General features: G+C 37.6%; 1 long non-coding RNA gene across 1 annotated transcript in view; it reads left to right on the top strand.

Moving 5' to 3' along the window:
- The first annotated feature begins 384 nt into the window (after positions 1-384).
- LOC115495549 (uncharacterized) overlaps positions 385-21,849 on the top strand; it is a 38,008-nt gene continuing 16,543 nt past the window's right edge. Inside the window, exon 1 of the long non-coding RNA XR_012056408.1 lies at positions 385-21,841. This is a non-coding gene — a long non-coding RNA (uncharacterized lncRNA). The remainder of the gene's footprint in view (positions 21,842-21,849) is intronic.

Consider the following 21,849-nt stretch of genomic DNA (forward strand, 5'->3'; position numbering starts at 1 on the left):
TGTTTCTATTGCCTTTAATTCCCTTGTTTTGCAAAATCTATCCTCCCTTGCTTTACTAAACTTAAGCTGTTTATTAATTCTCAAGGTTTTTCACAACAGTTTGCAGCATACTTAGGTCCTTATCTAAGTATAAGGGTGAACACCAAGCTCCAGTTGGCTCTGGAACAATTACTATGTATCTAGGCAGCAGCACTACAAGTGAATGTGAATTAGCATCACTACAGATTATTCCAGTAGTTCCTATTCATCACAAACAACAACAGTTTCAGGAAAACATAACACTCCTATGTGCAGCCAGACAGGAGATAGATCAGAAAACACCTTTTCAAATCTAGAAACAAATGTAAAGGCTATAAAAAATGCAGATGCAGAAGGAAGGCCAGAAAACCTGTGATCAGATTTGGAAAACTTAATTGAAGCCCAACCTTCTCTACCTACTTGTTGAAGTCCCAGGCAGACACATTTGGTTTTTTCCCCATAGTGTTCCTATACCTACCCCTAACCTGGGAAATGGGAATATCCCTATAAGCAGACCCAATCTACTCCATTATCCTCCAAATCCCTGCTTAATATTCTTTTTAACTAAGACTAATACATGAGAGCCTGAGCACAGTCTCCTGAGATCAAGCTGAGCAATGGCTGTTGCTTTATCTCCACCATTGATGCTTGCATTAATTTCCTCTGTACTTTGCAAAATAAGTCATCTGAGGCAGGAGCAAATAGCATAAACAGTGTTACTGCAATGCAGTTGATAAGTAATGACTTTGGAAGGCTGGCACTTCTAGGAGATTTTGGAGTGGTGGCCTATGCTATATGAATGCTATAGAACATGTACCTCTGGCTGAAAAATAAGGTATTAAGGGATTTATTTTCATTTCTTTACTTCTATGAAAGGTTTATTTTATAGAAACCTTTATTGTTTCTCAATTAAGTTATTTATATAATAATGGCGTGTGTGGGTAGCACAGGATGATAAATATTGAATATGTGGCAGTGATTCATATTCCATGAACTCTGATCCTGACCTTCTTACAATTACCAGAACAAATTACATTAATTACACCAAATTACATGACAGGTGGAGGAAGTTGTCATTAGTATCCATTACATTCAGCAATATAGAAAGAAACTCCCTGGTTTTCTATGGTAATTGACTGTAAGCACGACCACTCTTACATAACAGCAATACACCCTCAGGAGGTGATGTTTTGTTTGTGTAGCTTTCATGTAAAATGAGCTTACTTATTTCAGAGTAAAAAAGTTTTTCCTGAGTGATAAAATCACTCAGGAACCTGTGTGCATACAGATTAGGGTCTACTGTGTCCACTATTGCAGCCCCTTTTCCACCTCTCTCAAAGTCCTCTCTAGTGTGCTAAACCAAGTAGTGATGTGGGTGCCACACATGGACCGCCTGTCAGTGTTTGTGCCAGCTGCATTGGCAGCTGCAAAGGCAATTTGTGCTCCTCTGGGGCAGACCTACATTCCTGTCTTTTACACTTTATTGCTAACTGCTGGTCTTCAGGAAAACTGTAGGAGTGCAATCGTTTGTAAGTTTCAAATTTGGGTTAACAGTGATTGTGTGTGTGTGAAATTGGATGAGAGGAAGATACAGTGGTAAGAGAAACCACATTTCCCTAGGCAAAGAAACAGTGAAAATTATATTGTGCAAAGGTCAATATCCAAAAACGTTCACCTGAAAATGATCTAGAAGGGTCATACAGTGTGACCCACTTGACCGAGCAGTGCAGCATGGCATTTTGCTCTGCTAAGAGCCCCACCAGGATGCTTTCCCCTGGCTTTTCCTTTTTAGTCACAGTGCAATTTTTCTGAGATGAAAGACCATGATAAGAAAGGGACATATTTTGATACTGTTGCATTTTAACCCCAGCCAGCAACTAAGTACCCTGCAGCTGCTCGCTCACTCCATGCCCTTCCTAGGTGGGATGGATGGGAGAATCCTAAGAATGTAAAGCCTGTGAGGTGAGATAAGAGCAGTTTAGTAAATGAAACAAAGTAAAATATAATAATAATAATAACAATAGGGAGAAGGAGATGGAGGAGGAAAAGGGACATAAAAAAAAAAAAAAGAGAGAGGGTAATAAACCCCAAGAGCAACAAGTGGTACACAATAGAATTGCTCACCATCCACTGGCCAATGTACAGCATGCCCTCAAGCAGTGCTCAGTCCCCCCCATCCAACTCCCTGAGTTTATAGATTGGGAATGACATTCTGTATTGCCAAACATTTCTTTGGTCAGTTTGATCATCTGTCTTGGCCAGGCTCCCTCACAGCTTTTTGTACCTCCTCACTGGCAGAGCATGAGGCACTGAAAGACCTTGACTTGGGGTAAGCATCACATAGCAACATCTAAAGTATCAGTGTGCTATCAACATTATTCTCATACAGAATCCAAAACAGAGCTGTGTACCAGCTACTAGAAAGAAAATTAACTGTATCACAGTCAAACCAAGGACAGGTATGAACAAGTTTTCTTCATGCCTGACATAGTTGGATTGTTTACTAAGCACAATGGAAATACCCATTTTACCAAAATTTGGAATTTTTTTTTTTTTCAAAATGGGAAATATCCATTTTACAGTTTACTATTTCTCTTTTCAGAAAGAACTGAAGAGTATAGATAAGATCTTGTGCTTCCTTCACTCTGTTTTATAAAGCCTTTCACTGTGTTCTTTCCTGAAGAATTAGTAATGTGTGCTTTTGCTTTCCTTTGCCTTTCACATTGTTCCATTATTCATCCTTAAACAAAGTTTTATCCCTGTTGTTAGTTTGTGTTAAGAAAAAGAATTTTAATTAAAATCTTTCAAGGCAGTATTACAAAAAGAAAAAAAAAATGTATTAAAAAAACCTGAACAACTTTCTTCTAATTTTTAAAAATCTCTAATTGTCTGTGAGGAGTTTAGAAAATGTGACTCTAAAAAATTATGGTTAATTCCATTATCCATTATTTGTATTATTTAATTCCCTTTGTAAACAGTTTTTAGCTAGTTAAAATTCTCAAGTAATGTAATATAAATGGAGACACTTCCCTTTTCTGGAAGTCTGACCAGAGCAGACCTTGACATTGCATATAATTTATGGGCACTATATAGCTCAATATGTCTTAGGACTGGGGCGTGAGACCCTGTTAATCTAATTGTCTCTTGTTAGGCTCTTGGAGTGGCTTAATGAAGGACAGTGTGCAAAAATAGCATGTACAATTCTTGTACATACATAGAGGGTTTTTTTAAATGCAGTAGACATGATAAAAATAAATGAAACTGTTCTATAAAACTCCAGTTTGTTTCCCAGGTAGGTGAGTTTACAATTTGATATACATAAAAAAAACCCCAGTCATGAACAACAAATGGATCTTGCTTTTAAAAAATGCAGTGAACCCCCTATGTGAGTGATGAATCAGTCATTATTTTCACATAAGCTCTTTGGTTTCAAAAATGTAGTAAAATCTCATAAATTAAATGCAATGAAGAAATGAACATGTATCAAATCTTTGCAAAAGAGGCAATGGAATCTGTTGGAGGAGACTGTGGAGAGGAAAGTTTTGAATGAAGACTTAAAAAAAAAAAAAAAAAAAAAAAGAAAAGCAAGGCTTAAGTAATCCTTTAAAAAGTGGATGAATGTGGTGTATGCACAGTGGTATCCAGTGCAGTGTCCTGGAGGAAGTAGAATGGTTAGAGTGACTTACTGTGACCTTCCACCCCATCTGGGGCATCTTTGGCTGGACCAACTTCAAACTGGGAATGTCATCTCCTCTGTTTCAATTACCAAGAAAGTATCTTTAAACAGTTCAAGGTCTGTCTATGATTAAAAAATCTTGTTAATCTACCAAATCCTTTAGAATGATGGCCCAGCACTCTAGTTTGTGGAATAAAAAATATATTTCTGCTATATGTGCATTTTGTCATTAAGATGAAGGATGCAAAGAGCCCTGGGGCTGGAGACAGTTGTATTGTGTATAATGAGATTTCTGCAAGAAGAAAGCTAAATGTTTAGAGAACATAGGAATGGAAAAACTGAAGAAAAGTGTAAGGTTTGTGCTTTGCCTTGCACTGACTGAAGAATGTATTTGCTGAATTTGTGCAGAGGAAGCTTTTCTTTTTGAGGCTGCCTAACACAATAGGAGAACTTATCTTACAGCTGGAATCAGAATTTATAAAGGTTTTTATATTATAACAAAAACACACACCTTTTAAGCTGTGGTCTTGAAATCCAGGCCTTCAACAGCATAGTCTGAAGTGTCATATGCACACGTCAGCTCACAATGCAGGAAAAGAAGTATTTATGGGGCACAGATTTAGGCATTCCACAGTAAACGAACTAGGACTTCTGAAAGCCTTTGAAACTGTAACTTTTAAAAATTTTATTACTTTTAACTTCTTTTATAGAAGTTAAACCTAGCTGCCCTTTTCTTGTAAAACTGTGACCGTAACACAAAATTTACCTGTTGGATATGTTATTACAATTTTTCTTCAAGACAGCATTGACCTTTAGCATGTAGTACCATCTAATAATGTACAGTAATTTAAACCTGTTTTAATCACTTTTGTAACATAAATGTTTTAAGTATAATAACAATTATTTTAACAAGTGTTTCCTGATTCCAGGCATGTGTAGAGAAGATAGGGTATGTAATATAGCTGACCAGATAACTGCTTTTACAAATTATATTCATTCTTCTTTATTTCACTACAAAATGAAGAGAGTTCAGTGTGGTTCAAGGAAAGCATTGTGATAAACAGACAGCTTAAATGTGAGCAGTGTAAAGAGCAGCAGCTTGCAGAAATATTGCTATAGATACTAAGACCGTATCCTGCCTCGCTACGGACCACACATAATTGAATCATGTTCAATAGAAGGCCATTACAAAACAGTGCTGATTTGCAATGCTAATATGGTGAAGACAGCTGTCACTGGGAATTAAATATGATCATTCAAAGCCTGAATAAATGAGGTGCCCATTATCTTCTGGCTCTGCTACAGCCTGCTTAAAGAACACAAATAAATGATACTGTCTCAATAACCAGCTCAGTTTTGTCTTCCAGCCATAGAAATATGAAGAAGACAGAGGGAAGAGGGAGGGCACACAACAACATCAACAACAAAAAGCAGAGTCAATTTACAAAGACATGCAGAAAACCAATGCCCTACGACTTCATTTGCAACAGAACAGTATTTGTGGAAAAATGGAGAAAAAGCTCTTTAACCAAGCTAACATGTTGTAGTGTAGAGCATGCATACTCATTTACAAAAAAAAAAAAAAAAAAAAAAAGTGAAAAAACCCAGGTGTCTAAAAACCTCGGTAAATTATTTGCCAAAAGAAATCAGTTAGAGATGCCAAAATGTTAGATGAACTGGAAGAGGGTCTGCCAAGAGTGATAAAGGACAGGTCAAGGTAGATTTATTTTCCTTCTGCCGTCCAGAAGGTGATAAAATATTTCAGTTCAATTTTAATGTAAACTGTAATCTATAGACAATGAAAATGCTGATCAAGTAGAAGACATCTGCATTTGTTTGAAGAAAAAATCTGTGGAAGTTTGTGTCATTCCACAGAGAGCAAAAAATGCAGCAGTGATAACAAGAAGGAAAAAGAAAAGTTAATATAAAAATGAGGGGTATTTCTAGTTCAGGTAGATTATCAGAGCCAATTTACTAATCCCTCATGTAGCTAGCTCGGTGCTAAGTGGAATCTGCCTGTTTGAAGCTGCAGCTGAGCCCACGTGAGAGCTGTGCAGGGCTGGGGATCCGCATCTTGCCGGGGAGGGATCCTGTGGCCAGCCCGCTCCGGGTGCTGGCCGAGCAGCTGTGGCACTGGACTGCTGGCACAGGGGATCACTGACAGCTGCTGTGACAAGCAATGCCTTAATTGGTATTTTATTCCCAACTCATGCCTATAGAACGTACTGGGTAAAATCTGCACCTTAAAGAAGAAAGAAGAGAGAATACAGAGGAGTAACTTACAGGAGTCCTACTGATAGAAGCTGTGAAAGTACTTCTTTAGACCTGTGATATCATCAAAGAAGAGCCACATATGAAAGAGTACAGAGTTGTTTTTCTTCCACTGATGTATTTGCCCACCGACTGCCTCTTCACAGCGTTCTACATTTTCCGATAGGAAAAGCAGCTGTTAGAGTCTGGAAATGTCAAAATGAGCTGGATAAAGTGGAAGGAAAGAAGCTGAGCATAATAATGACCTAGACGACTATTTTGTGTAATGCCAGGTCTCAGAGCAAGTAACTGTTCTGGGACCTTTGACAAACTTGTGTTAAGTACACAACAGGCAACAGCTTTCACAGTGGAGCTGCCTGCACATGTGAGGACATGCTAGTCTAGAAAAGTGAGATAATTCCAAAGAAGATAAAAATATGGGCAAGGATTAGAACATTCATTGTACGAAATCAACAACAGAAAAAAAAAAGTTGCTTAGAAGGTGCATGACTGAAAAATTGTATCTGACAATAAGACTAAATACCAGCAAGTGTAAGGCCATATATATGGTACAGGAAAGAAAATCAGTAGGGTGCATAAAACCTGGAGACTAGCTCTTTAGAAGTTAAGATTAGAAATGGATGTAGTTTTAAAGATAAGAAAAATGAATGTAAAGCTGCAAATTGAAGCACAAGCTAGTATCAGTGAAACACTGTGAGTAAGTGCACAAACGGAAAGCAGCCGTGTTTGCAAGACACATGGAGTTGATGCATCTGTGCTTGAAATGCTGTGTGTGTTTATATCCCCACATGTACTGAAATGCTTATGAAGTCAACAAGAAGGGCATTTAGTAGTGGAGAAAAACATAATACAGAGTACATGTATAATGACCACTAGCACCATATCTCTCATCTTTAGAAATTAGAGGATTCAGGGACACGAATAAGTCAAGTATACCTGAAGAAGTGGAAATGTTTATATTTTTGAAAAGGATCATGTATGTATGAGATAATCAGGTAAAACAGGTGTGAAAGGAGTTTCAAGGCCAGAATCTTTTGGTATCTAAATATTTTTTAATATAAACGTCTTCCAGATAGAGCAAGGCTGAAGAAATACAGATTTGAAATCACTATTTTAAGTTCCTTCATCTGTCATTTACTTGATAACTATGTGCTTTGCAAACCCGTTATCTGTAAGCCACTAAATAGAAGGCCTGTTGTGCCCTACTGTGAGAATATCTTTAATGGATTCTCTATTTTCACAGTTTCACTTGGGGTTTAGTATTTTTCCTATTTTAAAGCCCAAGGAGTGAAAACCTTGTATTAACTGTTTTGAAACTCTGTGGGTGCATTAGAGCAGCTGTACATTTAATATCAAAGCCTTTGATTATGTTTAGCTGAGGGGGTTCTTCTTCCCTGCCCTATTCCTTCCTGTGTCTCAGGCATTCCCTGCAGATTTATGCATTTTATCACTTCAAGGTTTCCAAAATGCCTTTTAATTACTAGGTAACTTCTGCTGTAAGATTCTTGTTGATGCAGGTTTGTAATTGTTTAAAAATGTGACTGGTAACGCCACAGGTGAAATGCAGCCAGAGAATGAAGCAGGGCATGGGCAGATCGTCACACACTGCACAGTCCCGCAGTGCTGTGCCTGTGCACATCTCTCAGGTGAGATAAATGTGCATAGCAAGGCCTTTCAACCCCTCTCCTCTGACTCTGGTCCTTTTATGGTGAGACTTGGGGCAGGATGCTTTCCATATGCCTTCGTTCCTTCCATCTTACAGCTCCCACAGCCACAGCATTATCTTGTCCTTCTCCTTTTTTCAGGTGCTTTTATTACCAGACAGATTATTGTGTCCATATAATTAGTAATTTTAATGCCAATATAATTGGCTTTTTTATGCAGGGACTACAGTGTTTATTTCACAGCAGTAAATGCAAGGCTTGTTTGGTATTATCTTCCCAGGAAGACCTTGAAATGCCACTGGATGAATGAACAATCTTGATGTTTACAAAGAAAAGATAGGATAATTCATAATTCTCCATTTTCAGTAAGGTATTTAATGTTCTCATGGCTTATAATTGTAGCATTTAAAACTGCAGACATGGTAAATGTTGAACAATTAATATTTTTGCCAAATGGAAGTATGGCTCCCACATAAAGTTTCCTGCTAGCAGCGTGAAACTAAACTTTAGTTTTTAAAATAAATGACTGTTCTGTTAACAAATGAATGTTCTAGGTCAAAGTGACAAGTGTAGTAGATGAGGGAAAGATGTCTTTTATTTAGACTTCAGCAAAGGATTTGACACTATTACCCACAGCATTCTCCTGGAGAAACTGTCTGCTCATGGCTTGGACAGGTGCAGTGTTTGCTGGGTATGGAATGGTGATGGGTCTGAATGGGTGATGCCAAAGAGCGGCATCAAATGGAGTTAAATCCACTTGGCTCACGATTGCTGCTGGTGTTCCCCAGGGCTCAGTCTTGTGTTCAGTCTTTTTTAGTGTCTTTATCTGGGTGAGGGTGTTGAGTGCACCCTTAGTCAGGTTGTAGATGACACAAGGTTGGGTGGAGGTGTTGCTCTGCTGGAGAGAGGGAAAGCTCTGCAGAGGGATTTGGACAGGCTGGATCAATGGGCCAAGGCCAATTGTATGAGGCTGAATAAGGCCAAGTCTTGGGCCCTACCCTTGGGTAGCAACAGCCAGTGCTACAGACCAGAGGCAGAGTGGATGCAAAGTGGAAAAAAACCTGGAGGTCTGAGTGACAGCGGCTGAACACGAGCCAGCGCGTGCCCAGGCGGCCAAGAAGGACAATGGCATCCTGGAATGTTCCAGAAATATCATGGCCAGCATGACCAGGGCAGTGATTGTCCCCCTGTGCTGGACACTGGTGAAGCCACACCTCGAGTCCTGTGTTCAGTTCTGGGCCCCTCATGACAGAAAAGACACTGAGGTGCTGGAGCATGTCCAGAGAAGGGAACAGAGCTGGTGGCAGCTCTGGAGCACAAATCTGATGAGGAGTGGCTGAGGGAGCTGGAGATGCTTTGGCTGGAGAAAAGGAGGCTCAGGGCAGACCTTATTAGTCTCTACAACTGCCTGAAAGGAGGCTGTAGCCACGTAGGTGTTGGTCTCTTCTCCCAAGCCACAGGACAATAGGATAGGGCTTCAAATTGTGCTGCAAGAGGAAAAAAAATACTAGGAAATTTTTTTTCAGGCTGCCCAGAGAAGTGAGTGAGTTACCACTCCTGAAGGTATTTAAAAGGTGTGATGTGCCACTTAGGGACAAGGTTTAGTGGTGGACTTGGCCGTAGTGATTTAACAGCTGGACTCAATGATCTCCAAGGTCTTTTATAATCTAAATTAATCTAAACAACATCTTGTAGCTAATTTGTCCACTTAGGGTTACCTTGTCTCAGAGTAGAGAGACATAAAGAATCACAAATTATTTTTATTAGAGAAAGTGACTTAATTGGCTCTACCACATAAAAGAATCAAGCTAGTAAGGTGTTCAGAAGAAATGGAGCAGTTGTCATAATTGTAAGACATATATTTGATTTGTACCAGGGGAATTCTGAGAAAAAGAAAACTATGCATAACCTAACACAAAATTTAAGAAACACAGGAAACTGCATGGACATATTCTTGGAAAGCAAGGGTTTTGTCCCTATGTATCTGCCTCCATCTGAGGCAAAGTTAGTGAATCAGCATTAGTGAATCTTGATTAAAAAATTTTGGCCTTATGCTTGACTGCATCACTCCCAGTCCCTTCTGTTTCACTTATATCTCCCAACACTACTGAAAGAAAAGGGACAAAAGCATATCTAAACACAGTATTTATCCTTTGACTTAAAATCAAAGCACTTGTAACTAAAAACCAGGGAAAGGGAGAGAGGAATGGAGCAGTGGGGGTGTCTTACTATCAGTAACTGGAGCACTTTCTGCATATTTCCATTCCAAGCTGAGCTGAATACTCTCACGTTCTTGCTATTAGACCCATTTATTTCAAATTTCTCTTGAATGCTGCTGAAATCCATGGACAATTCCTGTTCATTTCCAGGCCTTAACTATATTTATTTTTCTGTCTAGTGGTATTAAAGTAATAGAATCTAAATTTTCTAAAACACACTCTTTGTGATGCCTAGATCTTGTTTCATGTCCTACTTTATCTTGGTATCTAGAACAATTAAGAAAGGAGAGCACAGATAATGATGGTATTGCTTTCAGATAGGAATGGAATAAAATCCCCTTTGGATTATCTTCTTGATACAGTTCAGGAATGTAGTTTTGCCTATTATGGAAACATGGCAGATTTTGGTGTTTGTAGGTTTTTTTCAGACTTACACAACTCACAGATTAAATCAATGTTTACTATAGTAAATGGTATGTAACTGATGGAAACTAATTGCAGTGTCTCATAGACAATGATTGCTGTTAAATTTTGATCTTTATTTCTTAATTTTTGCCTATCACTGCAGGACACTCTGAGATTTCAGTTTTCATGATAAAACAAGATTCACTGTTTCTTAAATTCCCGGTGGTGTACTGCCTAATAACTTTGCATCAGGGCTTCAGGTATTGCCCAGCTCTTATTATCATGGTGTTAAAGAGATGCCCTGAAAATGAGCAGAATTTTATAAAATCTCTGAAACCTTAAATTTAAGAGATTCATGTACTTAGATCCCTACATAATCCAGCAATCATTACTCTTTTCCTGCTATATGTGGCAGGTAGATGGAGGCAATTGGGCTAATTAAAACACAGCATCAAAACACTGAGTCTGTTTAATGTATTTTTTTTAAACTTCTGTTGTTAATCCTGTGTGTAAACTGTAATTTATTTCCTTTTCTCTCTATGTGTTAGACTGAATAGGATAAGTGTTGTGCTAAAGTGTTTGTGTTATGTTGATAAGGTTGGATTCATAGCTATGAGGCTGTTGCACAGCAACGAGTGTTTTATCTTTATGACACTACAGTAATTTTTGTATGTTATACTCAAAATGCTAAAAGGAATGGTAGAGGAAGGAATAGAGATTTGCTTTAAGTTTTCATTTTTTTCAGTAATTTGTGTCTTTTCAAAATGGTCTAAACCATGTTATACTTCCTGTCAAATTTTATTAAAAATAATGCCCAGAACTTCATACTAATTAGCTGATTGGGGGCATGAAATTTTCTTTATGTCCATCTATTTTTATTTTTGTTTACTTTTGAAGTATGAATGGGATTGAAAATCCTTCCACTAAAAGGCAGATGGAGATAATTGAACCTTTTTCATGCAGTCCCAGGTAGAAATCAAATCCAAGACCCAGAGGTAAAAGGTGAGCTCTTTAACTACTATACCAAAAAATTCTTGGCAATTATCAGCATGAGAATAACTATTAACATTTCAATTATACTCGCAGTATTACATCTCTCCAAGGGGTTTAACTCTACTGATTTTCAACTTGTCTTATTTTTTTGGTAGATATCCAGTTGGAACAAAGTTGCTGGATAATATTTTTGACACAAAAGGGTAACATGTTTTTCAAAATACAGGATCTATATTCTCTGTCCTCAGTGACACTTGTATGCTTCCAGATTTTGATTGCTTGGTAACACTGCTTGGCATATTGGGTAGATTTAAATAGATTTAATTAACACAAGAAATCAAAAACTATGCAGAAAATAAAAAACTGTATCCAAACTCTTCTCTTGTAAAATATATAGTTTGAAATTGAGAACTAAATTAACAATAATTAATCCTTTAATTTTAAAATGTTATTCACTCTTTGTTGTTTAATAATTTTTACATATGTTTCTTAAAATTTATTTAGCCAATGTATGAAGCAAAAAAATTTATCTATTTAAAAATATTTTGTTGTTATGTATCTAAATTTTTTCTGAGCATTCAGTCTTAAAATGCTTAGTAAAAGGATTTATGATCAGTGGGAATCACATGAGATGTTTCTGTGCCTTTATGAATTCTATATAATCATCTTTAGTGTTTGTATATTATGGTTGAGTTATTTACTGGGTATGTGAGCATCTCTGAGTAAAGGTGCTGTAATATTCTGTATTTCTGGAAGTGGTACTTTCAGTAAAGGCTTATTAGAGAGACCAGCCTATCTGGGAGAGAAATGGAGACTTCAGCTTGAGGACTGAGAATAGCAGCAAAAGTGACTCCCATCCTAGAGACACGTGAATCAGCACAAAGCAAACGAAACAAAACAACATTAAATAGCAGCAAAGGCAGCACCCTATAACCCTGCTTCTCATCACATGGGGTGTGAAAGAAACCTTGCTTAACAACTGTAAAATCCTTAAATCTTCACCAAAAAATTGGCAAATGTCCAACAGGGCTGTAAAAGAAAATACTATAGTAAGCCTGTACTGATACTCTATGGCCATTTAAATATTTTTCTGTAAGAGCCATCCTTTTTAAGGTTATAAGCTGATATAAACTACTGATGCATGGAAAAATATGCTATAGCTTTTGAGGACCTTCCCTGCCTCCCTCATCCAAAACCAGAATGTCTTTAGATACTATAAAAAAGTGTGCTTTTCTGAAAAGATAAACATTTGTCAGTCAAGTCAACAGGTAAAAAGAATCACTATAATGGGGAATACCATTTCCCGCTATAGTATGGGCTTGAGATATTTTGCAAATATTAGTGCCATGCAAAACTTCAAAAACAACCATACTATTCATCTCAGAACAAGAAAAGGAAACCAACAGATAAACCTATCTATAAACATGTAAGCAGCTCTCTGGAAGAAAGGCAATCAAAATTAACTCAATGCAGTTCTACAGCAGAGTGGTAAAAGATCACTAGGAGGAAAGTAAATAATTTAAAATGCCAGGTAGAATTTTCATTATTGAATGATCAGGTAATTATCATAAAATATCAAAATTATTTATTATTTTAATGGAATAACTTTGTCAAAAAATGAAACAAAAGCCAAAATCCTATATAAAAATGCTTAGGTGCCATAACTGTGGTTCAACATTAATATAAAATTTTCAAGATGATGTTAAGGAACAAAAATGTCTTCTGGGCACATTTACCCAGAAAAACACTTTGGAGTAAAACTATCTGCTAATTTTGCCAGCACTGCCTGCAGGTACAGGGTGCTATAAAACAGAGGATACTACAAGGAACAATGAAAAGGAGAGATAAGGGTCAGAGATAAACATCTACAGTAACACCAGTGAGAGATGCTGTGGGGATACTATTACAGGAAATAAAATCTGGGGTTTTTTAAATGGGGGTGGAAACTGATAATTTTAGTGGATGTTTATTCATGGATGTTGCTGAGTAGGGAGTAAGTCAGAATACATTCTGTTATTTTATATTACTGACACAAATGCTGTGAATGGGATACATTTCTATTTGTCTCACCAGTAGAGGGGTGATTCAAAAAAGCGATAAATTTATTTCCAAAACCCAGTAATCATACTAAAAGCACATCTCTAGAGAACTGAGATATTTTTGACTCAGCTATGAACACATTCACCACCTGAGTAAGCTTTGCAACTAAAAGTAGTGAAGGCCAGATAACTTAGTTACTTATTAGTGTAGTTCAAAAAAACTTACAGCATCTTTTCTCCTTCCCCCAAGCCCAACCAACCGATACTGCCTTGTCTATGATAAAACTCACCTGGTGATAGCCAGAAACATTCTTCATGTTTATTAGTACAAAATACTTGATGTCACAACTTCCTGCCCTCTGTACGATTTAGCAAACTAGGCAAGCATTTATTGAAAAACATTAAGCTGATAACTTGTAATAGTAATTTATAAAATAAGTTGAATGAAATAAAAAATTGTGTGACTGTGAAGGATTAAAAAATCTGTGAGAAAAGGGTTTAGAATATTTTTATGGGAAATAAACAGTGACACATGCAAAGCTGCTTTGTCTGCAAAAAAACACAGTCCAGTTCACAGAAAATTTCTTGATCATTGCAACAGAGCATTGGAGTTTGGATGAAAGTGATTATACCTCTGTTTCTCTAAATTTTAAAAATACTTGTTTAGCCCTTATTTCCCTGAAATAAATTTATTAGAAAAAACTGCAGCTAGAGAAGTGATTATCTATCTCAAATCTATTGTCTACTGCCATCCACAGGTCTATTGCCTGCCCACACTATTATGGGCAGGAAGTCAAGCAGCTGGCAGAGCTGTGCAGTCTCAGATACATATTGGTGCTCCTGATCATTCTCAGCCTACTACCCAGGGAAAATGGTGAATAAAATTGTGTTTAAACAGTGCCCTGACACACATTGCCTACTGTGTTTATGACTGATTAAACTACAGCACATTAGCACTACATGAACATTCATCCTGAACCTGCTGAAAATGGGAGACATGAGCTGCAGAACCATTTGATGGTGACTTTGTAATGAAATTGGAACATATACACAGAATATATGACCATTTCATGGCTGTAGCCCTCTTTCTCTCTCCTGACAGAGAATGCATGTTCACCCCTTGGTCCACCATCTGTGTGTGAGTGTGATGCTGCCTGTCTCTGCAGTGCCCATGCTTAGGAGAATGTTGCAGAGTTGCTGTACTCCAGATGGAGAAGCTGCACTGTCCCCTAAACTGATTCATGAGATGAAGGTCAGCAAGGATCTGCTAAAAAAGAAGGCCAGAGGTAAATGATAATGATAGGGATCTGAAACAGAGGAAATGGAGCAAATGGACTGGCTATTTCTTAATAATAATGACATGTGATGGGTAGGTTTTGAGTGCATTGGCTGTTCACACAAGGCACCACACAAGGCACTTCAGGCTGTCCTAAAAGTTGTTAAGAAATTCAGTTGATAGTACAGGTAACTTATAGTTATTTTTATCATATTCACATCTCTTTTTCTTAATGACTTTTTTTGTTTCTCAGAATGGACGTTGTGACACCAGGAACTTCAACATCTAAAATGACTGGGGGTAAATGGTGCTATGGAAACCTGTTTAGTTACAGCTCCCTAGAAATAGTTAAAGTCTTCTGCAAGAATTATTTTAAAAGGCCCAACTGGCTAGTGCAGAAGGAGTGAAGTTGTTATGTGATCTTCAAGAGTAAGACTTTGGATTGAAAAATCCAAAGGGAGGGAGTGAATGGTACAGAAGAAATGTTGTCTTAGCTGCTTGCAGTTGGACAGCATGTAGAGGAGGGAGTGAGACATGCTAGAAGGGTAGCTCTGTATTAGAAGACAACAGAATAATGTAATGGGGCTATAATGATAACAGGAACAATGCTCTCATTTTCTTTATCCAGATGGTGGAAATAGATGAAGAATAAGGTCAGAGTTGAATGTATTCCCTTGAGTGAGAATCTGATGAAAATGAGAAGTCTAATTCCAGGAACAGGCAGTGTAATTGAAGTACAGATGCTTCTACAGGGTGCAGAATAGTGATTCTTTCAATCCTTCACAATCATACTCCTGATCTTCTGTCATGTATATGCATAAGTGGGTGCATGTATACAAATGTGCATGCACAGTAGGGATGTGCACTGTCATAACTATTTGTTTCCAAGCAAATATCTCAAGCAAATATAATTTTGCACAGTAGGAACACCCTGTGTTAACAGAAACCTCTACAGACTTAATAGAATCAGCAGGTTCTGCCTGCACTGCAAGTGAGGTGCAGTAACAGCTCCTTGGGAGCTGAGCATCCCAGTGCCTTTGCTTCCTATACCCTCTCTTGCACCTGATCCTGGAAAGTTCAGCTCTGAAAGGATGTTCTTTTCTGTTGCGCTTGGGACATTAGAATTGTACTAATTATTTATTCCCTCTTTCCTACTACTGTGTGTTTTAAAGTATTTGATTCCTAACTCTTTTTGGTTTCATATAGTAGCACAAATATAGTGCTAGTGTGTAACTGAGGATGGAGAGCTTCATCATTCCCCTCCACTGTATCCAGCAAAAACAGGTCCCAGAGCAACTGAGCATTTGAAAACCTGAAGAAAAGGCCTACTTTTCCTTCTATACCTCATGTTATTTCCAATGGCCTGTCAAAAAACCATGAACACCAAAACCAAATCAAACCAAACCAAACCAAACCTGAAAACCAAACCAACCAATAAATGAACCAAACAAAAACCACCAAAACTCACCCAAATATAAGAAATAGGGTCATAACCATATCTAACATAGGCTGTCATTCTATTGCCTTAAGTGTATTTCAAAGCATATGATGATCTTGTGCTAGGACTCCTAGTCAGAGCAAGAAAGGACACCTACCTGTTTTTGACAAAACTTCACTGTTTTCAGTTGGTTTTGCACTGGTGGTGGCTGAAAATCTGCCTGTTGGTAGCAACTGATGTGAAGAAGCTCATTATTTGCTCTGATATTTCAATATCTTAGTTTTACAACAACCAACCAAGCTATCTCCCTTGTTCTGTCATTGTCACAGTGGATATTTTGATGACATTATGTCATTTATCAACACAGAAGCAAAGAGTGCAGGTAACTAACAGAATGTGTCCTGCTGTTAGTTAGTTGCTGCTCCAGATGGTTTGGCTATATGTCCATGTGCAAGCTGGACTTTTATAACACTTATTTATTTATGTGTTATTTTTCATCATGAAGCAGCAATATATTCAGAAATGACAACAAGTGATCTACCTTTATAAATAAAAGGATGAAAACTGTATCTCTGTATGATTGGAGAAACATATGGAGGTACCCAGAGCTCTCTGCTCTTCCCATTGCCATTGACAGGAACTGGTGGTGTTCTAGGTATTTGTTCCTAAACACAAAATCACAAAGAGTCTTGTCATGGAACTACACTGAATGAAGACATACAGCAAAATTCAAGTAAGAATAGTTATCTTAATTTTTTTTCTAGTTTCAACTAATTCTTCTGTACAAAAAGGTATTTAAATAACATAGACTGTAAAAGCAGCAGCAACCAGCCAGAGTGTATGTGTATAGATATTCTCTAATATAAATTAGTGCCTTTTAAAAATCATGGTAAACTCTGTTTTCTGTAATTATAACCAACCCTAGAGTTTTACCCATGTAATAGTAATTTTTAGTGTCTTCACCATTATTTTCCTTTTTATATATTTAACTACAACTAACTTGAGCAGACAATGTTAAGTGGGGAAACAGATGTGGTTAAATAGCCTGTAATTATGCCTTTAGTCATCTCTTACCATCACAAGGCTCCTCCTGCTACTATGACCAGAAAAAGTGACCTAACTGATTTCACCAGCAGCCCTGCCAGTGTCTGATGCAGAATAGATGGCCTTATTAAGCAATCAGAAAAAAAATAAATAAAAATCAACCATTACAGTGGAATAGTAATCAGCAGTGTTTATACTAGTCCCACAATGCACAATCAAAACCATGAATTCTGCTAATTGGGTACCTTTTGCATCCAGAGGTGCCTGCAATAGGAAACAAAAGGAACTTGAAAATTAATGTTTGTAGCAATTAGTTTCTGTCTAAAGGCTTAGCCCAGTTCGTGGAAGCCATGATTCAAACACAGATTATTATAGTAAGTATGGTATTTAAATGTCCTTTGTCATTATTTAGCATCAAATTTAGCATTGCAAGACTAATTTGGATTTACTTTTTAAAATATGTTTGTAGGGAATTTTTAAAGTCCCCAAGTGCAAACCATTTATTTTTTGCTTTTTTATGTTGTTAACTTTTCAAGACTAACAGTCCATTTCAGATTCACTGTAGAGCTGATTAAATGTGTTTGCTATTGAATAGATGAGATTTACAAATTACATATTGAAGCATGTTGGACTATTATTTTTCACAGAATGATCTATGCTTTATGGCATATTGAGGGATTTTATACTTCATAGAAATGTAAGGACTGGAAGTTTATTATTTATAAACACAGCTACAAATTCACACCAGTGAGTAGTGGTATACAAATTCTTAAGAAGAGAAATTTAGGTATGCAATTTTTGGAGTAAATTATTAGTGCATTTTCAGATGGACTTCAGTGAAAGCTCAGTGGATTACGTTAAGCTAGTTGTACCTTTAACCCTTTTCTTTCCTTCGAATCTTTAGCATTTCTGATGTAATAATCTGATAGACCTCTGTTCTTCAGTCCTTACCACTACAGACTCCCTCTGTAGGTGCTTAAAGGACAAATTAACAGTAGAACAATTCAAGTAACCTCTTCACCTTTGTATCTAAGAATCAGCTGCATGTTCTTGCTTTGCTAAAGGTGTCCATACGGTTACAGCAGGACTGTGACAATAGCATACAAAGATGCCTAGAATTCAGGAAAAAAACCTCAGGAAGATATATGAAAAGAGAGGGAAAAAGTCTTTAAGTCAACCCTGCCTTAGCTCTTCTGTTTAAAGGTTACAATGAAGAACGGAAATGTATCATCTGCAATTTATTAATAAGTTGTCACCCTCATTAGTTAACTACTGTTTAATCAGTATATGATTAACTGTGTGACCTTAAAAAATTGTTATTAATACAAAACATTACATTATGAAACCATTAAGTTATAGGAAAATATTGGTACTTTGAAGACAATCAGAATGTTAAGTGTGATAGTTTTTAGAGATACTATACCAACATTTCCTCTGACTGATTGCATTACATATTGATAGCAAGTATCAGTATGTAGTGCAATCAGTCAGTGGAAAATGAGTGAAATGTGAACTAATGAGAGCTAATTGTCTCATATAATAGCAAGGACACAGAATTCTATCAATTAAATTAGTCTGAGTTGAAACAACTATCAGTGTAATAGTGTTGATAATATCAACCAAATTAGATGTAATGAAATAAATTGTATGCTAAAGATCAAGGATACCCATTGGCTTCAACCCCCACCTCCTGCTAACTAGGGAGAGAGCCTCACGACTTTGGGCTCAGTTTGCTTCGAGTTCTGGCTAATGCACAGCCTGAAACATATTCTGTACTCAGGGCACTGGTAGTGGAGACTTTGTTTTAATTATTGCAATTTGTACCTGGCAAATGGGGGAAGCCCTCTGCGAGGTTGAGGCAGTGAACAAATAGTAGTGGTATGACATTAAAGACTATTGCTAACTTCAGCACAGCTGTGGGTGAGAGCAGGTGATGTGGTGGGTGAGAAGCGCTGGCTTGGGCACACCAGGTGTTGGACCCTTTGTTTTTTCCTTTGGAAACTACTGCAACTCAACATCTGTATCTTGTGATCAGTAACAATCTCATAGTGCTCAAACACCACTTTCTCTCCCCTTGCTTAGTCCCAGTCCTCCCACTTGCTCTTAGGCATGGCTTCCAAATCTATTCCAAAGTTGTTCAGAGACAACTAAATCACATGGAGACTGAATGATGAGGACTAGGATTCTCAAAGAGATACTGAGAATACAGCAGCTCTCATTGAGGCTGAGGGAAACACTGGGATCGGCGCTCTTTCAGCCCTGATATTAGGAATTCAAATGGAAATAGAAGCCTAACATTACCCACTTCTGGGCTTCCAGCCTCTGAAATTTCTGCTTTGCTCTTGTATTGCTGTTTCACATCCTCATTCCCAGTTTTAGTGATTCTGTGATCTAATTCTTGGGACCACGAGAAGCTCATTAAAAGACAAGTAAATCCATCAGTCACTCCTGTAACACGAGTTGGGATTATTAACAACATGAATTCTCAAAATTAATAGAGAACATTGATCTGGGTTTATGCAATAATGCAGAAAGGCATTTAATTTCTTATAATGGTCCTGTTAACGTGAGCAGTTCCAATCCCCCCTAGAAACATAATCTGATAGAATAAAAAAACCCAAACAGAAATGGAATGTTCCATAGACAGTGACTTTTTGAAGTTTAAAAACTTCATGATGCAATGAAATATTGTCTGTAAATCCCACTTTCTGCTCTAAGGCCTTTGGACCATGCTGTCATGCAAGAGTTTGAGCATGGCTCACACAAATAAACTCACACATAGAGGGCAGACAAAAGAACCACAGAAGCAAGGGGGCAGATAAACTCCGAGGTTGGCAAAGCAAGAGAGATCACATGCATGCAACTTCAGAAGCAGAGAGAAGTAATGATAAAAAGGTCTGTGTGGCCAGATTTACCACAGGTAATAGTTTGCACTTGTGCAGTGTTCACTTGGCCAACCTGTAGAGTTACTCACAGTCTAAGACAACAGAAACACAAAAATTCAGAGGTACTACCCAGGTACTGCTACTACTTGTGATGTGTGCTTATCTGAAAATGCAGCTCAGGAAAGCATTGTAGAGAGACAATGCCCCAGCAAAACTGCAAACTGTGGCTGACGGCTTCCATGCTGATCTTGTGAAAATTCGCAACTGTGTATGAATATTTAAACTGGCCATTTGTGACTGGATGAAGGGATTTTTTTTTTTATCCATTACAAAGTGTTACAGCTGAGCCATCTTACTGATATCCCTTTCAAGAAAAAATCATCTCCTTGATGAAAAAATCATCTCTATGATCACAGGAAGCAAATGCTGACAGTATCTCCGTGGTACAGAAAGCTTGTGTTCAAAGGAGGGGAAGGCACCTGAACCATCCACAGTGCTGAAACCACATAACTGAAAAATCATAATCGCCCGCTAACTGCTTACTTTATTTGTTATTTAGAAAGCACTTGACACCTCTTATCTCCAAGGTTTTAGGGGGATGCTGGCAGATTCAACAGCATGCCACTGAACTCACCACAGGCCTCTATCATCAGTATCAAACTACAGTGAGAAGAACAAATGAGAAGGAAGTATTCCATTGGACTGGGCATTAAAAAATGCGATTTCAGCAGGAATATTAAGTTTATTTTGAACCTCCTGTGAAAAAATTTTGAAAGCTGGAAGGACCAGGAGTTTCCAGTGGTATGGCTGTCTTAACTGTTCTCTGATAGATAAACAGCATCGTATTCTGTACTGCAGTGACAGATGCAATCCAGTCAGTTCTGGAGATCAGAATGGGCAACTAACCAGGGACATGAATCATCCTGAATATGTTGGAAAAGACAAGCACATACACTGACATAAGTCCTCAAGATAAATGCTCTTTAGTAGTAGAAATACAGTCAAAGAAAAAGGGACTCTCAAGAATTAGTTGAGTATCTTAAACTTTGTATGAATTGAAAAACATTCAGGAAAGAAATTAGGGAAGCACTAAGGGACTAACAACATAAGGAAGGCTAGTCAACACGAAGATCAGACAGACAATGGATAGACTGATGAGATCACAAAGATCTCATAGAATCTTAACAGAAGAAAGAGAATCCTCTGGAAACTGCTACAACATCATCACAGGTCATGTTTGAATATGCAGATGTACTTCCTGAAGTTATAATAATCAGTGAGTGAATAAATTTGTTAGCTAATTCTCATAATACATAAGGATGAAAGAAATATTTAAATTGTATAAATAATTAAATTGTAAATTTAAATTTCAAGTTTAAAATGTATAAGTAAATAGTGGAGTCTTACATGTGATTACCAATGGCTGCTTTTGGTGGATCTTTCAGTTCTTTTTTTTCCTTCTATTTTTCATTTAGCAGGATCTCATTTCATTTACCTTACCCATTTTTTGGGTTGCAATTAATTTTATCCCCCTCATCTGTTAATAGACTTTCTTTCATATGTACTTACCCAGCCATAAAAGCCTTTTTAAGCCTCACAAGCCTCTTTTTACTTATTCTGGATTTGATGGTAATGCTACACTATGTGTTCGATAATTTGTTATGTTGCCCCAGGAGCAGGTCAGGTAATTAAGCAAGACTTGGAACTCTGGTCTCCCTCTGTGCTCTGCTCCTGAAGGCAGGGTTGGATTGTGGCTGTGTGCCTCCAGTGTAACCAGTAATTTTGTCTGAAAAAACAGAGGGAAAAGCATTTGGCATATACAGTGACTGATTTCTCTGCTGATTTGCATGCAGGTGATGGGTCCTGCTCTCCACACCAAACTTTTTGCTGCACAAGAGAGCAACATGTCCCAGGTAGTGTA

Source organism: Taeniopygia guttata, chromosome 5 (genome assembly GCF_048771995.1).
Source record: "Taeniopygia guttata chromosome 5, bTaeGut7.mat, whole genome shotgun sequence".
Classification (NCBI taxonomy): Eukaryota; Metazoa; Chordata; class Aves; order Passeriformes; family Estrildidae; genus Taeniopygia; species Taeniopygia guttata.